The following is a 24,679-nucleotide window of genomic DNA, read 5'->3' on the forward strand; positions in this document are numbered from 1 at the left end:
GGAATGGTTTTGCTAAGATTTTTGAAGGATGATCATAATAATCTTAAAGATTTTTCTTGATTTCCCCAAAAGTCTGGTCCAGCCTCCTTGAGTTTATTTGGTAGTGATAGTAGTTGGACAATAAGTGTATAGGCTTTACTAAGACATGCAAAAACAAACTCAAAGAGGCTGGTTAACATTCTTGCCTGCTCCTATGAAAATAATCAGCCATACCTCATAGTAAGACCAGTCTTTTGGGGGTAATCAAGAAAAATCTTTAAGATTATTATGATCATCCTTCAAAAAGGATACCTGGATGCCTGAGAAACAGTATTTGGTTATCTATTTAATCAAAGTAGCAATAAAAATAAACATAGAAAGGGTGCCTGGGTGGTTCAGTCAGTTAATTATCTGGGTCTTGGTTTTGGCTCAGGTCACAATCTCACAGTTCATGGGTTTGGGCCCTGCGTTGAGTTCTACACTGACAGTGCAGAGCCTGCTTGGGAGTCTACCTCTTTCCCTCTGTCTCTCCCCCCCCCCCCCCCGAAAGAAATAAACTTTTAAAAAAGTTAAATAAACATAGAAGATAATACTTTTGCTGATTCATAAGTGAGGAGGAATCTTTATCTTTTTAATTTTTCTTTATATAATCAAGGGCTTAATAAAGTCAAATAATGCACAGAAAATTATTCTGGTAAAACATAGCATTTCTGATGTAGAAGGTGTAAAATAGCCTTTCATATGAAGATGAAGATATTAATAATTACCCCAAGGAGGCAAGTCCATCAACATTGAATGTAATTTACTAAAATTTAAAATGTTTCATATCTGTTGTTCTGAGTTGGCTATTATCGATCAAAACCAATAAGGTTCACTTTCCAATTTAGATCCTTTATTTATTGTCTTTCATATTCTGAAATAAATGGACACTTTACTACAGGTCAGTGGTTCTCTTTAAGGGGATCTATGAGCTCAAAACTGTCTTCAAAGCATTCATCATTGCTGTCTTCAAATATATCAATAAATATTTAAAATTATTTCTCATTTTTAATTTCCAATATGGTAAATTTCAATAGCTATATTCAACATAAAATAAAAGTTCTTTGAAGTCTTCAATAAGTTCTAAGAGTAGAAAAGGACCAGGAGACCGAAAAACCCAAGAATCCCTCCTTTAAGATAAAACTTTTTTTTCTTTTTTTTGAGAAATAAATGCACATACCCATTTGTACTTCTCTGTCACTGTTACTCCTAATGTAGTCTCAACTACTCATTATTGACTGTACCTTTTAGTCAAACTAAGTGATTTCTGTTTCACAGTGAAAAGTTAGGGGTGAATAATTGAGAACTGTCTGCCGTGCGCCAGCATTTTAGCAGACTAGGCAGAGCTCATGAGTATGTGCAACACAACTTTTTACAGCCACACATTCATCCATTTTACACCTCAAAGTGGCAAAAATGAACAGTTTCATTAACATGACTCAAAACAATAGCTTATTAATATTAAAATAAGAAGCAAGAGTATGTAGGGGTGCCTGGGTGGCTCAGTCAGTTAAGCCTCCCACTTCGGCTCAGGTCGTGATCTCACAGTCTGTGAGTTCGAGCCCCGTGTTGGGCTTTGTGCTAACAGCTCAGAGCCTGGAGCCTGCTTTGGGTTCTGTGTCTACCTCTCTCTACCCTTCCCCTGCTCACACTCTGTGTGTCTCTCTCTCAAAAAGAAATAAACATTAAAAAAAAATTTTTTTAAAAGAAGCAAAAGTATATAAGCATACAACTATGCTTAGTAATCGATGTTTCAGTATTTTACCTTAGAAATTATGTATCTAATAATCATCATTTAATCAACTCAAAAATTTGTTAAGTTATCTTGAAAGAGAGAGATTTTGAGCTGCGGCGGAGCAGAGAGAGGAGAGAGTGAGAATCCCTAAAAGGCTCTGCACCCATACAGAGCCCGACACAGGACTCAAATCCACTAACCATGAGATCATGACCTGAGCCAAAGTCAGACACTTAACCAACTGAGTCACCCGGGCATGCATAATCAACTCAATTTAATACCACTCCGAGGTTTTTGATTACCTAAAGATCTTGAAAATTACCTTCATGGGAATGCAAACTGGTACAGCCACTCTGGAAAATAGTGTGGAGGTTCCTCAAAAATCTAAAAATAGAACTACCCTATGACCCAGCAATAACACTACTAGGAATTTACCCTAGGGATATAGGAGTGCTGATGCTTAGGGGCACACGTACCCCAATGTTTATAGCAGCACTTTCAACAATAGCCAAATTATGGAAAGAGCCTAAATGTCCAACAACTGATGAATGGATAAAGAAGTAGTGGTTTATATATACAATGGAATACTACTTGGCAATGAGAAAGAATGAAATCTGGCCATTTGTAGCAACATGGATGGAACTGGAGGGTATTATGCTAAGTGAAATAAGGCAGTCAGAGAAAGGCAGATATCATATGTTTTCACTCATATGTGGATCTTGAGAAACTTAACAGAAGACCATGAGGAGGGAAAGGAGAAAAAAAAAGTTACAGAGAGGGAAGGAGGCAAACCATAAGAGACTCTTAAATACAGAGAACAAACTGAAGGTTGATGGGGGTTGGGGGAGAGGGGAAAGTGGGTGATGGCCATTGAGGAGGGCACTTGTGGGATGAGCACTGAGTGTTGTATGGAAACCAATTTGACAATAAATTATATTAAAAAAAAATTCCCTTCAAGCTGCCAAGCTACAAAGCATAGTTACTGTTGAAATAAAAATTTGCCAGAATAATGATTCAACTTAGTTGAACATAGGAGTTTATATTTTTCAAAATTATAAACATTGTATGGATTAATGTTAGCTTGTTTGGTTAACACCATAACTTCTTTTAAAAACCAAATTTATTAAATTAGTCTAATTTGCCAAATATTTGCCTGAATTATACAAACTGGGGTTCTTAAAACGTCCTGACTTTGTGGCACTTTGTGGTCCTAAGATTTGGGGCGCCTGGATGGCTCAGTTGGTTAAGTGCCGACTTTGGCTCCGGTCAAGATCTCACAATTCGTGATTTCAAGCCCCACTGTATGCTGACAGCTTGGAGCCTGGAGCCTGTTACAGATTCTGTATATCCTTCTCTCTCTCTCTGCTCCTCACCTGCTTGTGCTCTGTTTCTCTCTCTCTCTCTCTCTCTCTCTCTCTCTCTCTCTCTCTCTTTCTCTCAAAAATACAATAAACATTAAAAAAATTTTTTTAAATAAATAAAAGATTACAAGTTTAATTTCTTTATTCTCTGGAAATTTTACAGACGGTAAAAGGCCTGAAAATGGGTGGTGGTAATGGTTACACAACATCGTGAATGTACCTAATTTTAAATTTGAAATGCTTAAATGTACATTTTAAAATGGTTATAATGGTAAATGTTATGTATATTTTACCACCCCCCCCCCAAAAAAAAAGAAAGGCACTGATAATTTATTATGTCCTGGATAGGCCATCTGTAACCCTTTTTGCCTTTGCTAAAGTCTTCTACAATTTTTTCTCTTAGGAACATTCTTTTTTTTTTTTTTTTTTTTTTTTTTTTTTTTAGAATCTGATACTTTTTACAACTGCAAAAGTACACATCTGAATGATAACAGAAGTTCCCAAATTTAAAGGGCATTGCTGTACATGGTGAAAACAAACCTCTTGTCAACAGAATGCAATTTCTACTAACCCTAAAATTTGATGACAGTTTTGAATCTGCCTATTTTCAAAAGTTATATATTTATGTATAGATTATACGTAAAAAGCCTAGAATGACATGCAGCAAAATGTGAAAATGTACTTATTGGTAGTGAGCTTATTTTGTGACTTTTCCACAATGTGCACGTGTTACTTGAATAAAAATATAATTTTTATGTTTTCCATGCTTCCATATTTGACCTTCTTTGTTTCTTTTTTTCTTTTAATTTAATTTGTTTTTTTTAATGTACATCCAAGTTAGTTAGCATATAGTACAACAATGATATCAGGGGTAGATTCCGTAATCCCCTGTACTCATTTAGCCCATCCCCCCTCCCAGAACCCCTCCAGTAACCCTGTTTGTTCTCCATATTTAAGAGTCTCTTATGTTTCATCCTCCTCCCAGTTTTTTTAAATTTTTTTTTTAAATATTTATTTTTGAGACAGAGAGAGACAGAGCATGAACAGGGGAGGGGCAGAGAGAGAGGGAGACACAGAATCTGAAACAGGCTCCAGGCTCTGAGCTGTCAGCACAGAGCCCGACGCGGGGCTCGAACTCACTGACCGTGAGATCATGACCTGAGCCGAAGTCGGAGGCTTAACCGACCAAGCCACCCAGGCACCCCTCATCCTCCCAGTTTTTATATTATTTTTGCTTCCCTTCCCTTGTGTTCATCTATTCTGTGTCTTAAAATCCTCATATGAGTGAAGTCATATGATATTTGTCTTTCTCTGACTAATTTCGCTTAGCATAGTACCCTCTAGTTCCATCCATGTAGTTGCAAATAACAAGATTTCATTCTTTTTGGTTGTCAAGTAATACTCCATTGTGCATATATATATGTGTGTGTGTGTGTGTGTGTGTGTGTGTGTGTGTGTGTGTACCACATCTTCTTTATCCATTCATCCATTGATGGACATATGGGTTCTTTCCATACTTTGGATATTGTTGATAATGCTGCTATAACCATTGGGGTGCATGTGTCCCTTTGAAACAGCACACCTGTAATCCCTTGGATAAATACCTAGTAGTGCAATTGCTGTGTTCATAGGGTAATTCTATTTTTAATTTTTTGAGGAACCTCCATACTGTTTTCCAGAGTGGCTGCACCAGCTTGCATTCCCGCCAACAATGCACAAGAGATCCTCTTTCTTCGCATCTTCGCCAACATCTGTTGTTCCCTGAGTTGTTAATGTTAGCCTTTCTGACAGGTGTGAGGTGGTATCTCATTGTGGTTTTGACTTGTATTTCCCTGACGATGAGTGATGTTGACCATTTTTTCATGTGTCAGTTGGCCATCTGGTTTTCTTCTTTGGAGAAGTGCCTATTCATATCTTTTACCCATTTCTTCACTGGATTATTTGTTTTTTGGGTGTCGAGTTTGATAATTCTTTATAGATTTTGTATACTAACCCTTTATCTGATATGTCATTTGCAAATATATTCTCCCATTCCATTGGTTGCCTTTTAGTTTTGCTGATTGTTTCCTTCACTGTGCATAAGCTTTTTATTTTGATGAGGTCCCAATAGTTCATTTTTGCTTTGTTTCCTTTGCCTCTGGAGATGTGTTGAGTAAGAAGTTGCTGCGGCCAAGATCAAAGAGGTTTTGCCTGCTTTCTCCTCAAGGATTCTGATAGCTTCCTGTCTTACCTTGAGGTCTTTCATCCATTTTGAGTTTATATCTGTGTATGGGGTAAGAAAGTAGTCCAGAATCATTTTTCTGCATGTCACTGTCCAGTTTTCCCAGCACCATTTGCTGAAGAGACTGTCTTTACTCCATTGGATATTCTTTCCTGCTTTGTCAAAGATTAGTTGGCCATACGTTTGTGGGTACATTTCTGCATTCTCTATTCTGTTCCATTGATCTGAGTGTCTGTTTTTGTTCAATAGGAACATTCTTAATAGAGAGGTAATATTTGGATGCATAGAACTAAACAGAGGTACATTCCAAATTGTAGATAAAGATGAAAACATTTGGCCAAAGTTTGTATGTTGACTCTGGAAAATAGTGGTCAAAATGTAGATTTTGGACATACTTTGTTTTCTGATGTTTACAGCTTAGCAGTTGATGTATTTTATAAATGAACATTTACTTTTTATTATTTAGTTCTCTCATAGAGGTAGGGGCTTAAAGTTTGCTTCCCTTAGCAGTAAGAGCAAGCCCATTAGGTATGAATTTTCGCCAAACTGCATTACATCTTAGTGCTTTACTTTGTCCTTATTAAAAGTATTTGCTATAGGCAAGGAACTCACAGAGTTGGGGTGGGAGGAAATAAAAAAATGAATAATATCCTATTGATTATCAAATTTAGCAAAATACTCATGTTTAGTAGCATTATATGGCATGTTTGAAAACCTTACATATCATTATTCTGTATGTATCATTTTCCAACCTGCTTTTTCCACTAATCTTTGTATTTTAATTTCTGTGGCTCAGGAAACTGGGATTGACTTAGGTTGTTTTAACTCAGCATCTCTTTTGAGGTAGCTATCAGGCTTCCAGCTGGGACAGCAGTTACCTCAAAGCTCTACTGGTGCTGGAGGATTGGATGCCAAGCTCACATTTTTATTGACAGTTCCTTGTTGGCTTTTGGCAGGCGGCCTCAGTTCTTTGCCACATGGTCATTTCCATAGTGCTCCTTCTGACATGGCTTTTTGCTTCCCCCAGAGTAATGAGAGAGAGACAGAGACAGAGACAGAAATATAGTCTCTTCGGAGTGAAAATGTTTTGAGAGAGGAAAAAGAAAAATTTGAACTTAAAGCAACTTAGAAAAGAAAAAACAGTTGAGAGGATTTAACTAATTCAGGATTTTAGATACTCACAAACTTAAGATGATCCCAGAAATATTTAGAAACTCTGCTAGAGAAATTCGTATTCCAGATAAATATGTATTTCATTATATGCATATATATGAAAGATTCATACCAGTATTAACAGGTTTGTTTTCATTCTTAAATATAGTTGCTTTGCTTAAAAATAAAAGGTCATATTAGAATCAGCTATTTCAAAGAAAATCACAGTCTAAAATGGAGTCCTAGTTAAGATCACAAAATATGCTATCATATTTTGAAGCCTTCATGCTAGTAGTATGAGTTTTGTGCTAGAAAGTAAATCTGGACACTTGGTGAGTTTAGCGTTTTGTTTTTTTGGCCACCCATAGTGGGAGTAGGACCAGATTTTTTAGAGAAGTTAAATGAAAATGAAAATATTTTTCCATGAAGATAATCAAGGAAAAAATACTGGACTGGCAGACTCCTCCTTTTGAGTTGCTTTTAGATTAAATGAACTGTGATTCCCTTCTTCCTTTTCATAGTTTAGATTATTTCTTAAAATTAAATTACTGTATATGCCATTCAGTACTTGACTCTCCCCACATAACTGTTAGCTTAAAATATTTGCTTCTGCTTCTTGAGTCTACCTTTGTTACCATAGAAACAGAAGTGGACTAGGGAAATTGGCAAAGCAGCCATCAACTGAAATTAATGAGTCTAATTCTTTACCTGTAGTTGTGTTTAATTTACAACTCCTGTTTTAAAGATATGCAGTGTAAGGTCGGTTGACTAGGAGGAAAAATAACCTGTAACTTAACTCTCATTTGCTTCAGACTTGTTCATTTGCCTAAAAAGCTATTGAGAAAGAGCCTTTCTATATCTTTAGATGTTTATAATGTGCTTTTCATTCATAGATATTACAATAACACATGTTTTCTAGGGAATGAGATTTGATATTATGTGATATAAGCCTACTGTGGTCAATATATTTTCACACATACTATTTAAGTGAACCCTGAAAAATACAGATCTTAAATTCTGAGAAGGTATTGAAAATATTATTAGATGTAGTTAATACTGTTACTTATCATGTCAAGAAATAAATGTTTTAAAATAAGCTTTTATTTTAATTTAATTTTTTAATGTTTACTTATTTTTGAGAGAGAGAGAGAGCAATAGAGGCAGAGGGGCAGAGAGAGGAGACACAGAATCTAAAGTAGGCTCCAGGCTCTGAGCTGTCAGCACAGAGCCCCACGTGGGGCTTAAACTCACGAGCCGTGAGATCATGACCTGAGCCGAAGTCTGATGCTTAACTGACTGAACCACATAGGTCCCCCTAAAATCAACTTTTAAAATGTAAAATGTTGGGGTGCCTGGGTGGCTCAGTTGAGCGTCTGACCCTTTTTTCTTTTAGAAGGTAAGCGATTTATTTATATTTTTTAAATGTTTATTAATTTTGAGAGAGAGAGAGAAAGCATGTGAGCGAGCAGTGGAGGGGCAGAGAGAATCCTAAGCAGGGATTAACTTAACTGATTGAGCCACCCAGGCACCCCGAGCAACTCAGCTCAGGTCATGATCTCATGGTTCGTGGGATGGAGCCCTGAGTTGGGCTCTATGCTGTGAGCTTGGGATTCTCTCTCTCTCCTTCTCTCTCTGTCCTTCCCCTGCTTGCGCACACACGCTGTTTCTCTCTCTCCCTCTCAGAAGAAATAAACATTAAAAAAAAAAGTAAGACTTGAATGTCAGAATTACTCCTTGATCCATTGGCTACAGAATGGATATTGTATTAGCAAGCATGACAGCAGCATGAGAGCTCTGTAGTAACCAGGTGCATGGTCAATGAGCAGTAATACTTTGAAAGGAATCTTTTTTTTGAGCAATAGTTCTCAACAGTGGGCTTAATTCAGTACACAATGTTTTAAACAGATGTGCTATCATCCAGGCTTTATTGTTTCATTTATAGAGCATAGGCAGAGTAGATGTAGCGTAATTCTTAAGGGCCTAGGAGTTTGGGAATGGCAAATCAGTATTGGCTTCAACTTCAAGTCACCAGCTGTGTTAGTCCCTAACAAGAGTCAATCTGCCCTTTCAAGGTTTGAAGCCAGATATTGACTTCTCCTCTCTAGCTGTGAAAGTCCTAGATGACATCTTCCAATTGAAGGCTATTTGTCTACATTGAAAAAATATGTTGTTTAGTGTAGGCATCTTCTTTAATTCTCTTAGCTAGATCTTCTGGATAACTTGCTGCAGCTTCTACATCAGCACTTGCTGCTTCACCTGATGTTTTTATGTTATGAAGATGGCTTCTTTCCTTAAATCTCATGAGCCAACCTCTGCTAGCTTCCAGCATTTCTTCTGCGACCTCCTCTCCTCTCTCAGTCTTCATACAATTGAAGAGTTAGTGCCTTGCACTGGATTAGGCTTTGGCTTAAAGGGATTTTATGACTGGTTTGATCTTCTGTCCAAATCACTAAAACTTTCTCCATATCAGCAATAATGTAGTTTCACTTCTTATCATTCATGTGTTCTTTAGAGTAGCAGTTTTAATTTCCTTCAAGAACTTTTCCTCTACATTTACAACTTGGCTGTTTGGCACAAGAGCCCTAATTTTCGGCCTGCCTCAGCTTTCAACATGCCTTCATCATTAAGTGTAATCATTTTTGCTTTCAATTTAAAGTAGGAGACATTCCTTTCCCTTTAACACTTAGACGCCATTGTAGGGTTATTAATGGTCTAATTTCTATATTGTTGTGTCTTGGGGAATAGGCCCAAGTTGAGAGAAGGAGACAGCAGATCTGTCCATCAGTGTCCGTAAGTGTCCAACAATTATAATCATAACATCAAAGATCACTGATCACAGATCATTATAACAAATATTATGATAATGAAAAAGTTTGAAATAGGGTATTTACAGTGGGGCGTGGGCTGGGATCTTCCACTTGGGTCATCCTTTGTGCCCACACGTGTGTATGGCCCCGATGTTGCCTCTGCTGTACTGAGTGCCTCATGATCTGGGCTCCCTAGCATTCCCAGCTTTTGGGGCGGGGGGGGGGCTCTGTGACCAGCCCAGCCCCTCTGCCTTGGCCTCTGCTGCAGCCATGCCTGGCCTTGTATGGGGCACTTGAGGCCCCCTCACCTGCAGATGGGCTGGATCAGCAGGGCCTCCTGAGCTCTCGAGGGCCCTGTGACTGCAGCTGCTGCATGCTGCACAGCCAGGAAGACAAAGCTTTTGCTGCATCCGTGGATGATGAAATTAAGGAGAAAAAAGATACAGAAGCATTAAGTCCCTCCCCAAGATGTCTGGAGGTTAGGAGCTGGAAGTGAATGGGACAGAAGTCAAATTAATGTGGAAAGTTGCTGAAGAAAAGATCACTGTCACTTTCAACGTTAACAATAGCATCCTGCCAACATCTGATGGGGAGGAGTATCCTTCCCTGAGGGAGAAGGTTGAAGAACAGGAACCTGAATTGTTCACTCCTAATTTCATGGTTGAAGTTATAAAGAATGCTGGTAAGAAGGCCCTATTCCTGGACTGTCACTATCCAGAAGATGAGGTTGGGCAAGAAGAGGAGGACGACAGCGACATTTTCTCCATCAGTGAGGTGAGCTTTCAGTTCATTGGTGAATCTGCATGGAAGAACACAAATTACACACTCAACACCAATTCCTTGGGCTGGGCCTTATATAACTACCTGATGGATTTCATGGCAGCCGGAGGGGTGGATAACACTTTTGCAGGTGAGTTGGTGGAGCTCAGCACTTCCTGGGGAGCACCAGGAATACATTGCTTTTCTCGAAGGTCTCAGAAGTTTTGCCAAGAGCCAGTAGAACAGACAAGACGTTGAACATCTTAGATTTATAGTAGGCTTTGGCCAGGAAACAAACCTACTCTGAAGTCAGACACACACGTATTCTGAGATGGTTTTCATCTCATTCATTATCACTGAAAATAATTCGAACTTAAACAGTCTTGTAAATAATTACAGTAGAGGATGATAAATGCATCAGAAAAATTAGATTTAATGTAAAGAGGTAGCTCTGAAGAAGGTAAATGTTAGATGGGTAATATTTTAGGGAGAAAGTCACCATATTGTTCTCTGAAGGCAAGGGCTGCATTTTATCATCTAAAAGTTACATATTTATAACACATAGCCCTGGACCTTAAAATTGGTAATATAGTTGGGGTGCCTGGGTGGCTCAGTTGGTTGAGCATCTGACTTCGGCTCCGGTCATGTTCTCACAGTCTGTGGGTTCAAGCCCTGCATCAGGGCTGTGCTGACAGCTCAGAGCCTAGAGCCCGCTTCGGATTCTGTGCTCTCTCTGCTCCTCTCCCACACATGTTCTGTCTGTCTGTCTGTCTGTCTGTCTCTCTCTCTCTGTCAAAAATGAATAAACATTAAACAAATACTGGTAATATAGTCATAGTCAATAAATATTAGTGATTAAACAAGTTGAAATCTTAGCAGATTTTTGAAGAATTAATTGAAATATGTTCACGTGGGCAAAATGGGAAAGCACAGTGCTAGCAAATAATATTGGAAGATCAGGCTAGCAAGTGATGAAGAATCTTGCAGGTAATGGGACATTAGTGAGGGTTTTTTTTTTCGTTAAGTTTTTAGAAAGGAGGAGAGGGACATGATTAGATTTAGTCAGGTTTAAGCTTTAGAAAAGGATATCTACTGGCATTGTGGAAGATGTAATTGAGGGAAAAGAGAGAGGGAAGTTATCTTTTCTTTGTAATGAATTTCAACACATAAAACCTTGCAGGATCAAAATTTAACTGAACATCTAAAGTCAAGCTTTTACACATTAATTTATATTATTTAGTTTTAGAGTTTATATTATCCCAGTCTAAATATATTTTATGTTGAATAGTTTTAATTTTTCAATATATTTTTAGTTATCCTTATGATACGTTTTAATATTCAAAATGACCAATTCATATATACTAGTGGTATTTGGATACATATCAGGGAGAATAGTTAGTGAACTTGCTTAATTTTTTTTTTTTTTTAGTAGGAAATTTATAAGCCTGAAGTTGATGAACTTGTTCAACTGGAGATTAGTTAACACCTTTAAGGTAGCTTAATAATAAGCTTAGCAGCAATTTGCCAAAAAAAATTCTGAATTGTATGTAGAATTAGGTGATTTGATTACTTCCATTCAGCAGATTTGTATATAGTCCAGCACCTTCCACACACACAAAAAACAAAACAAAATGAAGGCAGATATTTTCAAGGTTTAAGTAATACTTTTAGTTTTGATCTTTACAAATCCTTTTTTGCTGTAGCAGATGTAAACTTCTAATCATGCTATAATTACCACAAACTCTAGATCATCAATAAATTAACAATTGGCAGTGGGTTTTCAAGTTTAATATGGTATTTTAATAATAAGGCTGTAAGTGTGAAATAAGTATAGTATCCTAAAAATAATAACCTGCATCTTTACCACACACAAAATCATTTATTAAATATATTTAAATTCTGAGTATTAAATCTGCTTTACTCACACTTAATTGAGAAGTTTGTGAGTGAACAACATAAGGGTGACTTTTGCTAAAAATACAGAATGAGTAGGCATGCAAGGGAAAAAGTCATTTATTTAGGCCAAGGTTTTGAAAAGACATTTTTTTTTTTAAGTTTTTTTATTTTTTTAGGTAATCTCTATACCCTGTGTGGGACTCAAACTCACAACTCCAAGATCAAGAGTCACATGCTCTTCAGACTGAGCCAGCCAGGTACCCTTAAAAAGATTAATCTTAAGTAAGCATTCAGGTAGCAAGCAGGTCACAAGTGGTAAGATTTCTGATAAGAGAGAGATGAGGAAAACTGAAAGAAGTCTTACTGCTTCCATTAAGCACAGGGACAAAGTCTAGTTCATTTAATTCGGACATCACTTGTACTACAGTTACAAAACTAATACATAGGAAATACCTAATTGATTTTTTTAGATGATTCTGAGTATTAGGAAAAAAGACAAAGTCTTATTGAAGGAGGAAGGGAAAGTATGTTAACCATTTTATCTGGAATATTTCTAATATGGATACTTAAATTTTAAAAAATGATTTCTAATTATTATTTGCTGAATTTACAGTAACAGAAACTTCTTATCCAATGCAAGTTGGAGGTGATAGCTATTCATTTAATCAAAACAGTCAAAATGGGAAATCATTAAAAATATATATACACATATATAATAGACATTTATTTTTTTGAAATTTTGTTTTAATGTTTATTAGTAAGAGACAGAGTGAGCACAAGTGGGGCAGCAGCAGAGAGAGAGGGAGACACAGAATTGAAGCCTGCTCCAGGCTCTGAGCTGTCAGCACAGAGCCCGACGTGGGGCTCTAACTCACGGACTGTGAGACCATGACCTGAGCTGAAGTCGGATGCTTAACGGACTGAGCCACCCAGGTGCTCCAAAACATTTAGTTTTTTTAATGTAAGCTGTTAATAACTCAAACTTTCACATTCGTTTGTGATTTCAAAAAAAAAAAATTTTTAATGTTTTCATCTATTTTTGAGACAGAGAGAGACAGTGCACGATCAGGGAAGGGGCAGAGAGAGAGCGAGAGCGAGAGCGAGAGCGAGAGAGAGAGAGAGAGAGAGAGAGAGAATCCTAAGCAGGCTCCAGGCCCTGAGCTGTCAGCACAGAGCCTGACACGGAGCTCGAACTCATAGACCATGAGATCATGACCCTACTGACTGAGCCACCCAGGTGCCCCAATTGTGATTTTTTTTTTTTTTTAATTTGTCTGTTGGGTGGGAGGAGAGGGAGTAAATTTGTACTTTTTATTTAAGGATTGATTCCCTAAGTGGAAATCATTGTCTTTCCTGAACCCACACTTCCAAAATAAAAGTTTATTATCAGATTCTTTAAAGTAGAAAGAACCTAGATACTTTTTTTTTTTATTTTAGTTAACATAGAGTGCAATATTGGTTTCAGGGGTAGAATTCAGTGATTCATCATTTACATTTAACACCCAGTGCTCATCACAAGTGCCCTCGTTCATACCCATTACCCATCTAGCCCATCTCCCACCCACCTACCTCACTCTATCAACCCTCAGTTTGTTCTCTTTTATTTTTTGTGGTTTGTTTCCCTCTCTCCTCTTTTTCTTCCCTCTTCCCATATGTCCATTTGTTTTGTTTCTCACATTCCCCATAGGAGTGAAATCATATGGTCTTTGGCTTTCTCTGATTTATTTTACTTAACATAATGTTGTTATGAATGGCATGTCGTTATGAATGGCAAGATTTCATTCTTTATGATCACTGAGTAATATTCCATTGTATTTGTATACCATCTCTTTATTCATCAGTTGATGGATATTTGGGCTCTCTCCATAGTTTAGCTACTGTTGATAATGCTGCTATAAACATTGGGGTGCATGTACCCCTTTGTATCTGTATTTTTTGTGTTCTTTGGGTAAATACCTAAGAGTGCAATTGCTGGATTGTAGGGTAGGTCTATTTTTAGTTTTTTGAGGAAACTCCATACTGTTCCCTAGAGTGACTGCACCAAGAACTTACATTCTCACAAAGCTTTCTGGGTGCACAGTCCCTATATATATTTATGATGTTTTCTGTCAGTATATATGCTTATCTTACCTTGTCTAATTAACAGTAACTTTAAGAAAACAAATATTTTTATCAAGTTTTTCAGAAGCATTCAATTTTCAGGGAAATAACCTTTTTTTTTGCACTCATTTCATTGTTTTATGTTGTAATAATGAAATAACATAAATACAGTATCAAATATTACTAGCCTAATACAATTCAGAACAAACAAGATTTCCTAGGCATGCAAATCAAATAGTGGGAGCAAAAATACGGCCAACTAGAAAGAAAGAAATAGTTGCCGGTAAGATTTTTGCTTTTGCAAAGCTTGTTTGTTCCATGTACCTAGTATTTATTACCCAATCCATCATCAAATCAAATAATCTTTGAGACGTATCTCAAAGAGATCTGCCCAGAGGTAGGTACACTTGCCTTTCCGCTCCCCCATAATCCCTCTTGTTTTCGTATAGTTGCTTCATATTACTCACATGTCTCCCTCTCGAATCATCATGTTTCCCCTTCTTGGATTATTACTACAACATACTAGGGAAAAAAGATACTTCTTTTCATTTCTTTCATTATTTACATAAATTCTCTGCTTGCCACTCAGCTCTCTTGAATTTGCTACCTATAATGCTCTCCTGCCATTCTTCCTTATTCTGGCCTTAGTCATGCTTTTGCTTCACATCAGCTCCACAAAACTGTTATTGCCAGTGTTCGTGATGACTTCTGTGACTTCAGTCAGTTCTCAGTTCTCACTTTTTAACAAGACTTGTAGGATTTAACAAAGTTTGTCACTCTATCCTCCTTTAAATGTTCTTTTTCTTTTGCCTTCCACAATTTTCTTATTTTGTTTTTCCTCCTAGTTTTCTGTTTTCCCTTTCTTTGCTGGTTTCTCTTCATCTCTCCACCCATGCCCCAGGCCTCACTCCTTACACAACTTCTGTTCTTTCACTGTAATCACTTTCTTGGTGAAATAATTCAATCCTTGGATTTAGATAGCATTGAAATGCTAATGACTCCCAAAGTTGCTTATTCCATTTTTTGAGGGGAGTTTTCCTATTGAAATATAATTGATGTATAATGTTATATTAGTTTAATGATACTTATGTATGATGTGAAATAATTACCCCGTTAAGTCTGGTTAACATCTATCACTGTACATAGTTACAAAATGTTTTTTCTTGTGATAAAAACTTTTAAGATATATTCCCCTAGCAACTTTCAAATATGCAATATAATTTACTATCTATAGTCACCACGCTGTATTACATCTCATGACTTATTTATTTTGTAACTGCAAAGTTTGCAACTTTTGACTTCCTTACCCATGTCACCTATTCCCCTCCTGCCACTGGCAACCATCAATCTGTTCTATCAGCTTGTGGGGTTATTTGTTTGTTTTTCAGATTCTACATGTAAGTGAGATGATACCATATTTGTCTTTCTCTGACTTATTTCACTTAGCATAATGCCCTTGAGGTCCATCCACTTTGTCACAAATGGCAGTATTTCTGTTTTATGGTGGAGTAATATTTCATTGTACATACGAACATTTTCCTTGTCCATTCATCCATCGGTACATACTTTGGTTGCTTCTTGACTATTGTAAGTAATGCTGCTGTGAACATGGGGGTGCGTATATCTTTTTGAGTTAGTATTTTTTACTGTCTTCTAATGAATACCCAGAACTGGAATTGCTAGACCACATGGTAGCTCAATTTTTCATTCTTTGAGGAAGCTCCATACTGGTTTCCATAGTGGCTGCACCAATTTACTTTTTTTTTTTTTTTTTTTTTTGTAAAGTTTATTTATTTATTTTGAGAGAGACAGTACTCGAGCAGGGAAGGGGCAGAGAAAGAGGGAGAATGTTAAGCAGGCTCCCTGCTATCAGCACCAGTCCCACACAGGGCTCAAACTCACAAAACCCTGAGGTCATGACCTGAGCTGAAATCAAGGGCCAGAGAGTAACAAAGCCACCCAGGCGCCTTGCATCAATTTAAATTGTTAACCAACAGTACACGAGGGTTCCATTTTCTGTTCATCCTTGTCAATACTTGTTATTTCTTGGATTTTTTGGATAATAGCCATTTTTTAAAATTTTTTTTTTTTTTTGAAGGAGAGAGAGACAAAGCATGAGTCGGGGAGGGGCAGGGAGAGAGGGAGACACAGAATCCGAAGCAAGCTCCAGGCTCTGAGTTGGAAGCACAGAGCCCGAGGACGCGGGGCTCTAACCCGTGAACTGTGAGATGATGACCTGAGCCGAAGTTGGAGGCTTAACAGGCTGAGCCACCCAGGCGCTGCTCCTTTCTTTTTTTTTTTTTTAATGTTTGTTTATTTTTGAAAGAGAGAGACAGAGACAGAGAGCCAGTGTGACTGGGGGAGGGGCAGAGAGAGGGGGAAACACAGAATCCAAAGCAGGCACCAGGCTCTGAGCTGTCAGCACAGAGCCTGACGTAGGTAGGGCTTGAATTCAGGGACCACGAGATCATGACCAGAGCCAAAGTCGGCCGCTTAACCAACTGAGCCACCCGGATGCCCCTTGATAATGGCCATTCTAACAGATGTGAGGTGTACTTCATTTTGGTTTTGATTTGCATCATTCTGATGATACTTGATGTTGAGACACCTGTTGGCTATCTGCATATCTTTTTGAAAAAAATACTCAGATCCTCTGCCCATTTTTTAATTAGATTTTTTTTTTTTTTTTTTTTTTTTTTTTTGCTATTGAGTTGTAGTTCTTCCTATATTTTGGATGTTAACTTCTTACCAGATATATGATTTGTAAATATTTTCTCCCACGCAGTAGGTTGCCTTTTCATTTTTTTTAAAGTTTATTTATTTATTTTGAGAGAGAGTGTGGATGGGGGAGGGGCAGAGAGAGAGGGAGAGAGAGGGTCCCAAGCAGTCTCCGCTCTGTCAGCATGGACGAACTGCGAGATCACAGCCTGAGCTGAAACCAAGAGCCAAAGGCTCAACTGACTGAGCCACCCAGGTGCCCCCTCTTTTTTTTTTTTTAATGATGGTTTCCTTTTCTGTATAGAAGCTTATTAGTTTGATTTAGTTCTGTGTGTTTACTTTTGCACCTGTTGTCTTTGATTTTGGTGTCAAATCTAAAAAATGATTGCTAAAGTCAATCTCAAGGAGCTTACCACCTTTGTTTTCTTCTAGCACTTTTGTGGTTTTAGGTCTTATGTTCAAGTCTTTAATCCATTTTGAGGTAATTTTTGTATATGTTGTAAGATAGTGATCCAATTACTTTCTTTTGCATGTAGCCATCCAGTTTTCCCCATACCATTTTTTGAAGAGATTGTCCTTTCCCCATTGTATATTCTTGCCTCCTTTGTCATAAATTAGTTGGCCATATATGCATGAATTTATTTCTGGGCTTTCTATTCTGTACCATTGATCTGTGTGTCTTGGTTTGTTTTTATGTCAATATTCTACTGTTTTGATTTCTATAGTTTTGTAATACAGTTTGAAACCAGGAAGTGTGATGCCTCCAGCTTTGTTCTTCTTTCTCAAGATTGTTTTGGCTGTTTGGAGTCTTTTGTAGTTCCATATGTATTTTAGGATCTGTTTGTTCCATTTCTGTGAAAAATGCTATGGGAATTTAAATAGGGATTTCATTGAACTGCAGGTTGCTTTAAGTAGCATAGAACATTTTAACAATATTAATTCCTCCAATCCATAACTATGGAATATTTCTTCCATTTATTTGTGTCTTCTTCAGTGTCTTACAGTTTTTAGTGTACAGGTCTTTCACCTCTTTGGCTAAATTCCTTGGCTTTTTTTTTTTTTTTCTCTTTTATGTAGTTGTAAATGGGATTCTTTTCTTAATTTCTTTTTGTGATAGTTTGTTATTTGTGAATAGAAATTCAACAGCTTTTGTATATTGATTTTGAATCCTGCAACTTTACTAAATTTATTTATTACTTCTAGTAGTTTTTTGGTGCAGTCTTTAGTGTTTTCTATTTATAATATCTTGTCATCAGCAAATAGAGACAGGTTTACTTTTCCATTTCCGATTTGGATGCCTATTATTTCTTTTTCTTGCCTAATTGCTCTGGCTAGAGTTTTCAAACTATGTTGGATAGAAGTGAGGAGAATGGGCATACTTGTCTCTCTTTTGCCTTGTTTCTGATCTTAGAGGAAAAAGTTTTAGCTTTCACCATTGAGAATGATGTTTGCTGTGGGATTGTCAGATATGGCCTTTATTATGTTGAGGTACATTCCCTTTATACCCATTTTGTTGAGACTTTTTTAATCAAAAATGGATGTTGAATTTTGTCAAATGCTTTTTCTATATCTATTAAGAGAAACATGATTTGTATCCTTCATTGTATTAATGTGGTGTATTATGTGATTGATATGTGAATATTGCAGCATCCATGTATCCCAGGGATACATCCCACTTGATCGTGGTGTATGATCCTTTTAATATATTGTTTATTTTGGTTTGTTATTTTTTTTAAGTTTATTTGCTTATTTATTTTTATTAATTTTATTTATTTTTTTAAATTTACATCCAAATTAGTTAGCATATGGTGCAACAATGCTTTCAGGAGTAGATTCCTTAGTGCCCCTTACCCATTTAGCCCATTCCCCCCCCCCCCACAACCCCTCCTGTAACCCTCTGTTTGTTCTCCATATTTATGAGTCTCTTCTGTTTTGTTCCCCTCCCTGTTTTTATATTATTTTTGTTTCCCTTCCCTTATGTTCATCTGTTTTGTCTCTTAAAGTCTTCATATGAGTGAAGTCATAGGATTTTTGTCTTTCTCTAACTAATTTCACTTAGCATAATACCCTTCAGTTCCATCCACGTAGTTGCAAATGGCAAGATTTTGTTCTTTTTGATTGCTAAGTAATACTCCCTTTGTGTGTGTGTGTGTGTGTGTGTGTGTGTGTGTGTGTGTGTGTGTGTGTATACACCACACCTTCTTATCCATTCATCCATTGATGGACATTTGGGCTCTTTCCATACTTCAGCTTTTGTTGACAGTGCTGCTGTAAACATTGGGGTGCATATGCCCCTTCAAAACAACACACCTGTATCCCTTGGATAAATAGCTAGTAGTGCAATTGCTGGGTTGATTTTGGTTTGTTACTGTGTTGGAGATTTTTGCATCTCTGTTCGTCAGATATATTGGCCTATAATTTTCATTTCTTCTAGTGTCCTTGTTTGATTTTGTTATCAGGGTGATGCTGGCCTCATAAGAAGAATTTGGGAGTGTTTCCTCCTCCTCTTCTATTTTTTTGGAAGAGTTTAAGAAGGTCATTTTCTTTTTTCTTAATGGAATAAATTTATAAACCTGGAGTTTTTTCCCCCCTAAACTGAAACTCTCATACCAACTTCTTTCTTGGCACTTATGCCTACATGTTTATGAGGCATCTCAAACTTAAGATTCTCAGTGTTAAAGTTGGAGGACTTACATTACCCAACTTTAATACGTATAATAAACCTACAGTAATCAAGGCAGTATGGTATTGGCACAAGAATAGACAGATCAGTGGAACAGATTGGAAAACCCAGAAATAGATCTACATCAGCATAAGCAATTGATGTTTGACAAAGCAAGGCAATAATAAAATGACGCAAAGATAGTCTTTTCAGAAAATGGTGCTGTAATAACTGGACATCCACATGCAAAAATGAATCTAGACACTGACTTTACATCCTTTACAAAAATTAACCTAAAATGAATTACATACCTAAAAATTAGAAGGCAGAACTGGGGCACCTGAGTGGCTCAGCCAGTTAAGCATCTGACTCTTGATTTCTACTCAGGTCATGATCTCATAGGTTTGTGGGTTCATGCCCTACATCAGGCTCTGTATTGTCAGTGCAAAGCCTGCTTGTTATTCTCTCTCTCTCTCTCTCTCTCTCTCTCTCTCTCTCTGCCCCTCCTTGGTCTCTCTCTCAAAGAAATAAACTTATAAGAAAAAAGAAAAGAAATGAGTTTGAGTCCCATGTCGGCCTCTGCACTGATGGCACAGACCCTGCTTGGGATTTTCCTCTTCCCTCTCTCTGTCTCTCTCTCTCTGCCCCTTCCTGGCTTGCTCTCTCTCTCTCTCTCTCTCAAAACAAAATAAAATAAAATAAAATAAAATAAAATAAAATAAAATAAAAACAAAAAACAAAACAAAATAAAAAACCTCAACAATAAGAAAACAACCTAATTTTATTTTATTTTTTTTCAAATGTTTATTTTTGAGAGAGAGAGTATGCGAGCAGGGCACAGAGAGAGGGAGACAGAGAATCCAAAGCAGGCTTTGTGCGATTAGCACAGAGCCTGATGCAGGGCTCAAACTCACAAATCATGATACTGTGACCTGAGCCAATGTCAGACACTTAACCAACTGAGCCACACAGGTGCCCCTAAACAACCTAATTTTAAAAGAGCCCAAAGATCTTGAAGCTCACCAAAGAAATCATGGTGGCAAATAAACACATTAAAATGCTTACATCATATGTCATCAGGGAAATGCAATCTGAATCAACAATGATATACTACTACACACCTATTAAATTGTCCAAAATCTAAACACAGACAACATCAAATTATGGAGAGAATTTGAAGCAACAGAAACTCTCATTGATTGCTGGTGGGAATGCAAAATGGTACAGCCACTTTGGAATACAGTTTCACAGTTTCTTACAAAATTAACCATATTCTTACCATACATTTTAGCAATCACTCTCCTTGGCATTTACCCAAATTTGTTGAAAACTTATGTCCACAAAAAAGCCTGAAGTTTCGTTCATGATTGCCAAAACCTGAAAGCAATGTAGATGTCCTTTAGCAGGTGAATGGATAAATAAACTGTGGTACATCCAGAAATGGACTGTTATTCAGTATTACAAAGAAGTGAGTTATCAAGCAATGGAAAGATATATATGGAACCTTAATTGCTTATTACTGAGTGAAAGAAGCCAATCTGAAGAGGCTGCAGACTGTATGATTCCAAATATATGACATTTTGGAAGAGGCAAAACTGGAGATAGTAAAAAGATCAGTGTTTGCTAGAGGTTAGAAGAATGGGAGGAATGAATTAGGTGCAGCACAAAAGGTTTTTAAGGCAGTGAAACTACTCTGTATGATGTTATATTGGTAGACACGTGTCATTATATATTTGTCCAAACTCATACGATGTATATACCAAGAGCAATCCCTAATGTAAACTGGACTTTGCGTGTTCTTAGGTTGTAACAAATGTACCACTTTGACTGAGTATGTTGATAATAGGTATGCATGTTTGGGGCCAAGGAAATCTCTGTACCAACCCATGAGTTCTGCTGCGAACCTAAAACTGCTCTAAAAAATAAAATCTGTAAAAGCAACTAACCAATCAATGAACCCATACATATAACCAGAGTTTTTGCAGTGGCCTACAAGGCCCAACCTGATCTTCCTTACAGGGCCTCATGTCACTTCTTACTACATATACTCTGTATAGTATACTCTGGGCCTAACTACATTAGCCCCCTTGGTACTTCTTGTATAGGTAATAGGTAAAACATTTGCGTTTATGGAGCTTCTGGGTGGCTCAGTCAGTTAAGTGTCTGCCTCATGGTTTTGGCTTAGGTCACAATCTCACAGTTTTGTGAGTTCGAGCCCTGTGTCAGGCTCTGTGCTGACAGTGTAGAGCCTAGTTGGGGTTCTCTCTCTCTCCCTCTTTCTCTTCCCCTCCCCCACTTGCATTGTCTATTTCTCTCAAAATAAATAAATAAACTTAAAAAAAAAGAAAAACATTTGCATTTGCTATTCCTTCATATAACCATATGGGTTCTCAGCTCTTTCAAACAATTGCTTCAAAGTATTCTTCCACATGATTCTTTTTTTTTTTTTTTTTTTTTTTTTTTTTAATTTTTTTTTCAACGTTTATTTTATTTTTGGGACAGAGAGACAGAGCATGAACGGGGGAGGGGCAGAGAGAGAGGGAGACACAGAATCGGAAACAGGCTCCAGGCTCTGAGCCATCAGCCCAGAGCCTGACGCGGGGCTCGAACTCACAGATCGCGAGATCGTGACCTGGCTGAAGTCGGACGCTTAACCAACTACGCCACCCAGGCGCCCCTATGATTCTTTTCTTTAACACCCTAACCCACATTGCAAACTCTCCACCCTGCATTCCCTATCCCTTTTTTGCTGTATTTTTTCCTTTGGCACTTAAGGCTTTCAGATATTTTTATTGTAGTTTTCTTTCCTGAAGAAACCAGAATTATTTTTGTTTTTCTTTCTACCAAAAAATAGCATCTAGACAGCATTTGGCATATGGTGTGCCCTGAATATGTTTTGTGTGTGTGTGTGGGGGGTAATACATGAATCTCATTGTACGATTACTATTGATTTACTCGTCTTTATTTCACTTGACTAAAGCTTCCTGAGAGGCCAGTGCTGCAACTTCTGTGTCTATTTCTTCAGTGTTTAGCACACATTGTTGTATTACATATGTTCAGTTATTAAAAGAATATACTTCTCACTTTACACAGGTATAATCATAACAGAATTACACATTGGATTTTTTTCTTTATGTTATAGGTACATTTTTGGTTGTTATGTGTTCTGCATAATTATATACATTATTTTGTTAACTTTCAAAACTCGTATGAAATCATGCAGGCAAGTCATAAAATAGATAACACTGAAAAATTTTATTGGGTTGATACTCATTATTACAAGCATTTAAGTTTTCTAACTTGTATTTTTAAAGGCAAGGTCTCAGTGAATATCCTAGTAAATCTTTAATTCAGTGACCTAGAGATACATCATGTTATAAAAAAAGGCATGAAGTTTAATATTTACAAAAGAGGCAATATATCTCCATTTTGAAAAGATCCACTTTAAATAGTGTGAACTACTCTAGTGCATCTATATTTTTTTCTTGGCTACTTGTTTTATTTTAGAAAGGTATGTTTGTACTGGAAAAAGTTAAATCTGTGAAATGTATTCCCCTTCACCCTGCCAATTGCCATTTCCAGAATCACTCTTAAAAACTTTGCTGTGTGGGGTGGTGCCTGGGTGGCTCAGTTGGTTGAGCACCCAACTCTTGATTTTGACTCTGGTCATGGTCCCACAGTTGTGGGATTGAGCCCTGCAGCATGGAGCCTGTTTGGGATTCATTCTCTCTCTCTCTCTCTCTCTCTCTCTCTCTCTCTCTCTCTCTCTCTCCCCCTCCCTCCCTCCCTCCCTCCCTCCCCCTCTGCACTTATGTGCTTTCTTTCTCTGTCCTCCACTCCTGTGCTCTTTCTCTCTCTAAAAAAATAAAAACAAAAAAGTTTGCTGTGTATTCTTTCAGAACTTTTTGTATGCATGTGACTACATATATACAAGAACTAAAAAATCTAGCATATATATGTATTATTCTGTAGTTTATCTTTTTAATCTTGTGTCACAGAAATCTATATCAGTATATAGAATGTCTTCTTTATAAAGATCACACTATGCTGTATAATTAATTATTCCTCTATTGACAGACATTTAGTTTGTCTCTAATTACGAGAAATGGTGGTTATACAAAGTTACATACTTTCTTTTCTGCAGTACAGTGCATTATGATTCTTCAGAGAGGTAAGTGGTGTGCAGAATTTCCTGAACTTACTTCACCAATAGAACCTTTAGTTTCATGGAGCATGCAATTCTTTCAAAGAGCCTGTCATATCACTGATGCTCCATTAAGTATATTTGGAGCCCTCGTCAATCTTCTCATTTTACTTATAATGAAATTGAGACTGAGTAAATGGAAAATTGGAACCATACCCTCAGTTTCTTGACTGTTGTTCCGTGTTGCTCCTGATGCTTTAAATTTAATCATCATTTAGTACTTTTTCCTGAATTCAAATAGGAAAGTTAAGCACTAGAATTTTTTGTAAGGGAAAAAATAGTTTTCATGTATTGATACTAGGAAAAGTTAACATTTGTATGTCCTTAGGTTTTTCTTTATATCAGCATGGGATATCTCAGTAGATAATTAGTGACAAGTGAAGACAGGTTAGATTTCGATCAGTTTGATACAGGTTTTCTTAAATAACTTAAAGTCCTCTGACATAAATGGACTAGTTCCTTTCTCATGTTTGAATAATTCTTTCAATTACTTGAAAAGTAAGAGTCACTTGAAAAGCAGTGTTAAGTTTGGTTGTGCCTAGTAAATTTCTTAGCTCTTTCTTTTGCCTTTCTCTTCCTCATTCAGGTTCCTAGTTTTATTTCTTGTAGTATATAAGAAGACTGTAGTCATAATGTTGGATATGTTTTATGATAGAGATACTGTTGAATCTTTTTGCCATAATTGGTCTGTCTTACTTTTCCTTTCCTTGAGTTGTCAGGTTCCTCTAATCTTAGGGTACATTCAGAGTATGTTTTCTTTTCCTTATGTAATAATGTTTGTTTGGATCAGTTCTTTCGTGTGGTGAAAACAATCATTGGAGGAGGAATTTATATTCCTCTTTCAGTAATTGTTTATAAAATTATTTGAATAATGAAAATAGATTTTTTTCTGATTATAAAGGTAATGAATACTCATATAGAAAGTTTAAGTAATACATGAAGAATTTATGTAAGGTAGTTAAGTCACTTAAAATCCTATCTGGAGGTAAGCACTTTAACACTATAATATTGAACTTTCTTCTCTATAAGAATACATAACACATTTA

At 37.0% G+C, this 24,679-nt stretch overlaps 1 protein-coding gene and 1 pseudogene across 1 annotated transcript in view; both read left to right on the top strand.

The window, feature by feature from the left end:
* BAZ2B (bromodomain adjacent to zinc finger domain 2B) overlaps window positions 1–24,679 on the top strand; it is a 424,035-nt gene that overhangs the window by 129,134 nt on the left and 270,222 nt on the right. The window lies entirely within an intron of this gene.
* Window positions 9,445–10,294, top strand: LOC125172317 (complement component 1 Q subcomponent-binding protein, mitochondrial-like; annotated as a pseudogene).

The sequence above is a fragment of the Prionailurus viverrinus genome, chromosome C1 (assembly GCF_022837055.1).
Source record: "Prionailurus viverrinus isolate Anna chromosome C1, UM_Priviv_1.0, whole genome shotgun sequence".
In the NCBI taxonomy this organism is placed as follows: Eukaryota; Metazoa; Chordata; class Mammalia; order Carnivora; family Felidae; genus Prionailurus; species Prionailurus viverrinus.